General features: G+C 36.3%; 1 long non-coding RNA gene across 2 annotated transcripts; it reads right to left on the bottom strand.

The window, feature by feature from the left end:
• Nucleotides 1-3,216: 3,216 nt before the first annotated feature.
• Nucleotides 3,217-6,509, bottom strand: LOC123893784. Of its 2 annotated transcripts, XR_006803546.1 has the most exons (5): nt 5,917-6,509; nt 5,504-5,585; nt 4,775-5,386; nt 3,895-4,677; nt 3,217-3,418 (listed from the first exon to the last, which is right to left on the bottom strand). It is a non-coding gene; the product is annotated as an uncharacterized LOC123893784 (long non-coding RNA). The 2 variants fall into 2 exon arrangements; XR_006803545.1 differs by having other exon boundaries at nt 3,895-5,386.
• Between the last annotated feature and the right edge of the window lie 3,156 nt (nt 6,510-9,665).

Below are 9,665 nucleotides of genomic sequence, written 5' to 3'. Positions count from 1 at the left end.
GCACCTAGAACGACATTAAAATCACCAACAAACATCCAAGGGTCAAGATGATGTTTGGAGTTTTGGAGTCTAGTTAGATCAGCTCATAATGTGTAACACACCAAATACGAAGTGCCAGCATAAACAACGGCAATATAAATGAGTTGATGTTGAGTTGGGGTGGTGATGACTCTTGGAGTTGATGTTGTGGTGGTGAGGTGGCCGTTAAATAAGTTTGAATTTCATCCCAAAAATTAGTTCAAAGGGTGAGATTGTCCTCACATATTTATATACTTAACCGCCCGAGAACCTAAGCAATGTGAGACTTCAAACAAACCAACAACACAACTACACATTCAACACTCACCCTTACGCCTAGCGTGGACCTGGGTTAAATACTCACATTGCAGTTCTTAACCCGACTCTGATACCATGTTAAATATGCTTGGATCTCAACCCCAAAAGCTAGCTCCAAGGATGAGGTTTCCCTCACATATTTTTACACTTAACCGTTCGGAAACCTAAGCAATGTGGGACTTCAAACAAACTCCGACAACACAAACAACATATTCAACACCCACGCATCACGTCTAGCGTAGTCTTGGGTCAAATGCCTACATTACAGTCTTTAACCCGGCTCTAATATCATTGTTGAATGTGTAGTTGTGTTGTTGGTTTGTTTGAAGTCCCACATTGTTTAGGTTCTCGGGCGGTTAAGTGTATAAATATGTGAGGGCAACCTTACCCTTTGAGCTAGCTTCAGGGGATAAGATTCAAGCATATTTAACATGGTATCAGAGTCGGGTTAAGGACTGCAATGTGGGCATTTGACTCAGGTCCACGCTAGGCGTGAGGGTGGGTGTTGAATGTGTAGTTGTGTTGTGGGTTTGTTTGAAGTCTCACATTGCTTAGGTTTCCGGACGGTAAAGTGTATAAATATGTGAGGGAAACCTCACCTTTTGAGCTAGCTTTTGGGGTTGAGATCCAAGCATATTTAACAGTGCCGATGTGGTGGTGTTGGATCTAGCGCCACCAGTGTGTGGTTGATGTCATGTGTTTGATTTTCTACGATGGTTTAGTCTCTGATGGTTTCGAAATCTGTAGAGATTTGCAGTTTCTTTTGTATCTTATTGACTTCTACCGCGTCAGTGTTGACTGTTTGGAGGCAGTCTGCGATTATCTGCCTAGGTTCTCATTCTTCTTTTTTTTATATATAATGAACCGTTGCCCCGTGAACTTTTGACTCAAGGAGTTGTTTGTTGGATTCTGATGAGTTGATCACTTTTGATTAGAGATCGAAAGTTAGTGTGGTTTGGAAGTTGGGGAGTGTCTTTCTAGGTATGAGATTAGAAGTGAACCTTCTAGGTGGTGTCTGTTTTGGTATTTTCATTTGTGTTTCGCTTATATACGGCGTCTTTGGTTTGTAGCTCCTCTTATCGATCTATGTTCGTCTTGTGCGGTGACCTGATTATTATTAATAATATATTTTCCGTTTAAAAAACACTAAAAGGAGGATGATTTTTTTAATTGAAACTAGTTGATTTTTTTTATTTTTTGGAAAAATGGAAATTGTCATTTTTTTTACACTGAATTGTCATTTTTTTTATTGATTAAAAAAACTGTTTGTTTTTTATGTAAAAAAGTGGTGTTTTTTTTTTTGTATTTGTTGGGTTTTTGTAAGTTGGCTACATTTTGCAAAAACATATTTTAGCCAAGTGTTGAGACAAATGTGCTGACCCCAAGTGTTGTGACAAATGTTGGTACACTTTGGAACAACACCTGACTCTGTATCGTGCGCGCCAGCTAGCGGGTTTAAATTTATACTCAATCTTTTGAAGATCTGTTTGAAGAATTGTTTCAAGGTTTCTCACAGAGGAAGGCGCACGTGTTTAATGTGTTTCATGAGGCAGCCAAACCCTAGTTTTATTTTCCAAAGGAATTATATTTTTGGAAAATATATTTTTGCGGTTCAAAAATATAACTATTGTTTTCAAAAATATATCACTACTGCCGCAATTCTAGAAGCCCTAATTTTGTCTTGAAGCCCAAGTCGTTCTACTACTATAAATACGAAGGCAAGCATATGGTTTCAAGCATCTAAAACCGTGTTCTTACAAAGCGTGTGTTATTAGGGTTTTAGAGTGTTAATTGTGAGCCTTTCTTGTATCTCATTGATGCAAGCTTAGGACCTGTGTTTTACTGAGTTGTAATTGTGAACTTCTCCTAAGCTTTGAAGTACGGAGATTGTTCTATTGTGTTGTGTGGTTTACTCGCAAGCTTTTAAGCAAGAGTGAATCCTAGTTTCTTAGGAGTGTGTCTCCACCTGTTGTGATCGTGAAATTGAATAACAACGCTGTCTGTGTTGTTAAGGTGGGAATTGGGACGAGGTCTCATATCTAGGAGTTCCTAGGTAGAAGTGTCATTGGGTAGTGATTAAGTGAGAAGTTGTAAACGGGTGAGTTTAGCTTCGAAGTAATACTGCTGATAGTGGACTTCATTCCTGGATTGGTATCCCCCAGAGTAGGTTTTAGGCTGAACTGGGTTAACAACTCTTGTGTGTTATTTACTTTACTGTTTGTACTGTTTTATGTTATTTGCTCTGTTTATAGACAAGTGTTGGCGCACCGGTAACAACATCTGTCTACAACAGACAAGTGTTGATACACCTTGATCAACACCTGTCCACTGTGTGCCAGGAATTACAATTGGTATCAGAGCAGGCACCCTGTTCTGAATTTTTAGGGTGAGCTCCAGGGAAATCTTTTCTGGCAAGGATGGACAAAGAAGGAGGCACTACAAGAAATTTGCCAGTTAGCGACGGTTTTGCAACTGGTTAGCGGCGGTTTCGAACCGTCGCAAAGGTATATGACGACGGTTGATGAAAGGTCGTAAATCCTGGCGTCGCCAGTACTATATTGCGACGGTTTCATAAACGGTCGCACAAACCGACGCATTTTGTTTAGCGTCCATTGAAAACCATCACAGTATCAATTTAAACCGTCGCAAAAACGATGGTTTTGGCGAATTTTAACCTTTTGCGGCAGTTTAGAACCGTCGTCAGTGTGTTTAATATTGATTTAGCGACGGTTTTAAACCGTCGCAACTCCCTTTGGTTATAAAAAAAAATTATGGTTTTTCTTTTTTTTAGCTTATAGTGTTCCTTTTTCTTTTTGGTTAGTTTATAGTTTTTCCTGATTTTTTTTTTATTCTTCTTTTTTCATACTCAAAACTACTAAATTAATTCAAAAAAATCAAAAACTATAATCAACAAATAAAACATAATTTTGTATGGCAAGTAGAACACTTCAAATGACAGCAACACTAGTGGAAAAAACATAATCTTAGACTACTACTAAAACACGCCTAACCAAACTAAATCTAAACGTTCTTGAACATTCGAAACTTCGTCCTTATGAAATGGTGTTGAATCTCCAAATACCTAAATAAATGTTAAATAATATTAGAATATTGTATCATCATTAAAGAACGCAATTAACAAAATTAACTTGCTCATACATTGTACGTGTCAAAGTACAAGCTATACCAAGTAAAAACACATAATTTAAAGAACAAGTGAAACCAAATGATTTCTATTCTATTGCCAAACTGCAAGTAATACAAATTAAAAACACATAATTCTAATAACAAGTGAAAGCATGTGATTTTTATTCTATTAGCATCCTTAGTAGATTGGTGTGTTAACCAATACAAATTATGCTGATTTTTCTAGTAAAGGTTTTAATTATGAACACATTAAAACTAACCCATTAATTTCACATTGCAGTTCTGTTCACATAGATCCGTTTCAATTTCATAATTTTAATCAAATCGATAAAGCAGAACCACAAGTCAATTTCAGTTTCATAGATCAAGCTAAAGTAGTAACAGTTCGGTTTCATAGATCAGAATACTTACAACCAATCTTACAGCCTTTGCCCTTTTTCATCTTTCAGAGCGAGTTTCAACGTTTGACGTTCACGCAACACTCCTTTTCCCTTTTTCATCTACCCAATAAACTCCTACATGCATCAATTTTATTCAAGGGATTCAAATCTAAATTAAATACCAAATACCAAAAGTAATCAGTTCAGTTACTCCTGCAGAGGAAAATACTAAATACTGTAATAAAGTAATGGCTTTAACTCCACTTCTCTACTAACCAAATATCCCCTGAAGTACATCAATTGAATCTTCAGAAAGTTTCAACAAACACATACATATCAATTTAAATGAGTTTATGTTGTCAACTGCAACTTGCTCATTTAAACAATAAGAAGAAAAGTTGTTGCATAAGCATGCCTATAATACACCACAAACCAAACAAAAGATAAACGATAAGAAAAATTAGGAAGTTTTCATAGGACCACTGTACCTTTACCACATACCTTGTGATCTTGAATCAGATTAGTTCCACACCCTTCATCAAAATCAAACACACACAGTTCAACATTGTAGGAAAAAAAAAGAGGTAAAAAGGACAATTACTAATTTAGAAGGCTTGATCATATACTATAATATTTACAATTGATGCTTAGAGTTAGGGATATGCAATCCACATAATCAACAAAGTCACCTAAAATGTGCACACAAGAATGCAACATGTACCATTTCTTCCAATTCAACTAAGTCACTCTCAAATTAGATCTTTATCTACTATTTGCTTTAATCTTCCCTCTAGACTAGATGTAGCTTCTTAACCTGAAAGTTAATTTAAAGTGATTCAAGTTATCACATATGCTTAACTAAAACCTCTAACATTACAATCAACACAAGAAAAAGAACATAACTTACTTACCCTCTAGCCCATGGAGGTATAGAGGAATTGGAAGTACTAGCAGCCAATTTTATAGCTAGTTAATAGACATTGACAGATGAAAGGTTTTGCAGTTTCCTTAGAAAAAGTGGACTAAAACAATTGTCCTATATACTCAGGTACTTTCTAGTTCTCCAGAAATCGTAAATAAACAATAGCATTATAAACGAGTAGTGTCTGATTGTGTGTCAATGACAAAGATGTCATAGATGAGGTTGAAGGTATGAATCAAAAGAAAAGAATTGAAACCAACAATAATGTGCTAAGGTATAACATAACAAGAATTATGCACCGATTACCATTTAACATTAAAACAAAAAAGATTCATTCTTAACCAATAGTCCATATCTCAAATAAAAAATAGTAGTTTTTTTATGCTAGTTCAATCAAAATATGTGAGCAAAAGAATTATAATAGAAGTTAAAAACCAGTACTTTGAGCCAAAATACTAACAGTCCGAAGTAATGAATTGGGAGGAATGAGAGAAACATCCAATACGAAACTAGTAACCCGACTAATCTGCAGCTGCCGTACCCCAAAACCAGAAAACTCTACTACAGAACAGCAGCCCACAAACCAAAACAAAATACAAACCTGCACCAGTTCAACAAAATTGAACTACAACATCAGCTAAACCCAAAATAGGTCTAAGCAAACCTTAAAACACTGTAAATCATAGAAAAATTAAGTTCCAATTCAGTAGAAAATTACCTTATCATACAACTTAAAGCATATAACTATTCTTAATAGTTAAAACCTCATTCATTTATTGTCCTCTTTACCTGTTCAGTAGCTACAAAACGACAAACTATGAGTTAGGAACATAATTAATTAATGAGAGAACAAAATTATCAATACCATAATCACAATAATCAAATATTTGAATGCAAATCAACAGAACAATTAATTATGCTATATTGCTTACAATGCTTCACATAAACCATACTTATAATGCTTCATATGAACCATACTATAACAACCACATAAACCAATCAACAAATCAATGATCAAATTTCAGAAATACTCAATAGAAGCTAATAAATCAATTTCCAATTACCTAATTACCAATTTATAGGGAACATTGGAACAATAACTAAAAAAATTTACAAAATAATAAATTGAACCTGCGTTGAACAATGAACAAAACTAAATTTAAGCTTGAGAGGTTATGAATCGAAGCTTTGTTGAGAAACTGAATTGAAGCCTGATAAGCTAAGAAGGATTTCGTCCTAGCTTTGCTGAATCGAAGCTTGAGAGAACGATTCTGAATAGCTGAAGTTGAACGGAAATTCAATTGAACGATTCCAAATCTTGAGAGATGAACGATTCTGAAAGTTGAACTGAAATTCAATTGAACGATTCTGAACCTTGAGGGATGAAAGATTCTGAATGAGAGAACGATTATGAATCGAAGTTGAACTGAAACTCAATTGAACGATTTTTAGAATCGAAGATTTGCTGAAATGAAACTTAGGGTTGAACAATTCTCAGAGAAAAATGAGACGGTTGTTGTTGTTTGTTCCAATTTCCTTCGATAAAAGACAAATTGTGAGTGAGAAAAGAAGAAGAGGAAAAAGAGAAAGGGGAAGCGCGTTATTTTCAGATCTCAGCCACGACGGTTTCGAAAGAACGGTCGGCAAAGTGTTTAAATAACATAGCGGCGACGGTTTATATGAAACCGCCCCTATCATTCTGTCGCTATTCCCAATTTATTTTGTAGTGAGGGTTTGTTACCAGACCACCTCTTCTGGTTGGTGCTTCAAACTACGACTATTGGAAGTCCCGCATGATGGCCTTTCTAAAACAAATTGATAGCAAAACATGGAAGGCAGTTCTGAGAGGGTGGACTCCACCTGTGAAGATGGACAAAGATGGTAAACCAACTCTTGAGTTGAAATCTGCTGAAGAATGGTCCAAAGAAGAGGATGCGCTTGCTCTTGCAAACTCAAAAGCATTATACGCATTGTATAATGGTGTTGACAAGCACATATTCAGACTCATCAAAAAGTGTGTCTCTGCTAAGGAAGCTTGGAACATCCTTGAAACTGTTCATGAAGGTACCTCTAAAGTGAAGATGTCAAGGCTACAACTCCTAACCACTAAGTTTGAAAATCTTAGAATGAATGATGATGAAACCATTCAGGAGTTTCACATGACCTTACTTGACTATGATAATCAGTTTGATGTCTTGGGAGAAAAGGTTCCTGAAGAGAAATTGGTAAGGAAGATGCTTAGGTCCCTTCCTAAGAAGTTTGATATGAAGGTCACCGCTATAGAAGAAGCCAAAGATATCACAGAAATGAAGTTGGATGAACTGGTTGGTTCATTACAAACTTACGAGGTGGCTACAAATGAAAGGATGAATAAGAAGACCAAGAACATTGCCTTTGTCTCGAACTCTGAGGAAGAAGATCAACAGAGTGACACGGAGTCTGAGAATAGCATCTCTGATGCAATGGTTCTTCTAGGAAAACAATTTAATAAGGTGCTAAAAATAATGGACAAACGTCCAAAGACAAGTGCAGCTGACACTGGTCGCAACACTTACAGAAATTTCAGAAAACCTATGTCAGATGAGAAGACAGCTCTTAATAAAAGTGTCCAATGTCTTGAATGTGAAGGGTATGGACACATTAGAACTGAATGTGCAACCTTCTTGAAGAAACAGAAAAAGGGGTTAACTGTTTCATGGTCAGATGAGGACTCTGAAGGAGAAGCTGACACTACAAAATCCATCCATGCACTGACAGGTGTATGTACATCTGACACTGAATCATGTGATGAGGAGCTAACCTTTGATGAACTTGCTGAGTCATACAAGGAGCTGTGTCTAAGGAGTGAAGAAGTCTGCAGAATCTCAGAAAAACAAAAGGAGACAATCTCAAAGTTGCAAACTGAAAGAATTGTCAATCTAACAAAAATCTCTGAGATTGGTGTCAAGTGTGAAGAAGGGTTGAAAACAATTGAGGAGCAGAAGGCAATCATCGCCAATCTGGAAACAGATAAGCTTGAGCAACTAGCAGAAATATCTAAGCTGAATGAAGAGGTAACTGAATTAAACTCTCATCTTGAGAATCTAAAGAAGCATGTTGTTATGTTATTTAAAGGAACTGACCTAGATGAAATCCTAGAAAAACTACCTACCCCTAGTAGAGCCAAAACAGGCATTGGGTATGAGTATAAAAGTGTTAATAGAATTAAGGATTACAACAAAGATGGAAAATATATGCCTGAGAAAAGTAAGCAACCCTCTCCAACAATGTATGGAAAAATGTCACCACACTTGTCCACCGGACATCATACTACACACAGACAAGTGTTACCACATATGGCTCCACATCGTCAAAGAAGGCAGAATCCTAAATTTATACCAAGGCATAAAAGCAAATATCGTTCATGGAGATGTCATCACTGTGGAAGAAAGGGGCACATAAGACCTTACTGCTATAAGTTATATGGGTATCCAAATGAAACTATTCAAGAGAAACTTGATCCATCCATAACTAATGCAAAGAAGGAGTGGAAACAAAAGGTTGATGTAACCAACACCAAGGGTTGTGTAGCTGAAAGTTGTGAGAAAAGCTTGATTGCTCACACTGCTCTTAGAACCTCATCAAAAGAAGATTGGTACTTTGATAGTGGTTGTTCTAAACATATGACCGGTGTTGAAAAATATTTAATGGATATAAAATCCTATGCAACAAGTTTTGTAACATTCGGAGATGGAGCTAAAGGAGAAATTAAGGGTATAGGAAGGCTGATTGACAATGGTCTACCTAAACTTGAAAATGTTCTTATTGTAAAAGGGCTAACTGCTAATCTAATTAGTATACGCCAACTATGTGATCAAGGCATGCAAGTCAACTTTACAAAAAATGAATGTCTTGTTAGTAATGATGAAGGTGACATCCTGATGAAGGGTGTTAGATCGAAGGATAATTGCTACTTGTGGGTTCCTCTAGAAGAAGTTAATGTATCTACATGTCTCTTAACAAAAGAAGATGAGGTTAAGTTGTGGCACCAAAAACTAGGACATCTTAACCTGAAGAGTATGAAAAGAGGTATATCTGAGGAAGCTATCAGAGGCTTACCAAACTTACAAATACAGGAAGACAACATCTGTGGCGAATGTCAGATTGGCAAGCAAACCAAAGTGTCGCACCAAAAGCTGCAACACTTGTCCACTTCTAGAGTTCTTGAGCGACTACACATGGACTTGATGGGTCCTATGCAAGTTGAAAGCCTTGGAGGTAAGAAATATGTTTTTGTTGTTGTTGATGATTTCTCTAGATACACTTGGGTTAACTTCATTAGGCAAAAATCTGAAACCTTTGATGAATTCAAAGATCTTTGCTTACAACTTCAAAAAGAAAACGACTGTGGTATTTTAAGAATTAGAAGTGACCATGGAAAGGAGTTTGAAAACTCTAAATTTGCTGAGTTTTGTGCTAGCTCATTACAAAATGGTGTGGTTGAGAGAAAGAACAGAACTTTACAAGAATCTGTTAGGGTTATGTTACATGCCAAAAACCTTCCTTATAAATTTTGGGCTGAAGCTATGAATACTGCATGTTACATCCATAATAGAGTAACATTAAGAACAGGTACTGCAACAACACTGTGTGAACAATGGAAGAACAGAAAGCCTACTGTAAAATATTTCCATGTGTTCAGATCAAAATGTTACATCTTGGCCGATAGAGAACCTAGGAGGAAATTGGATCCCAAAAGTGATGAGGGAATATTTCTAGGTTATTCAACCAACAGCAGAGCCTATAGAGTTTTCAATTCTAGAACGAAAACCATGATGGAATCAATCAATGTCGTAATTGATGATACTGATTTGACAAGTATAGATTCAGCTGAAGAGACA

Source organism: Trifolium pratense, linkage group LG7 (assembly GCF_020283565.1).
Source record: "Trifolium pratense cultivar HEN17-A07 linkage group LG7, ARS_RC_1.1, whole genome shotgun sequence".
NCBI lineage: Eukaryota > Viridiplantae > Streptophyta > Magnoliopsida > Fabales > Fabaceae > Trifolium > Trifolium pratense.
The sequence above is the reverse complement of the archived record's forward strand: the minus strand, read 5'-3'. Positions and strand labels throughout refer to the sequence as shown.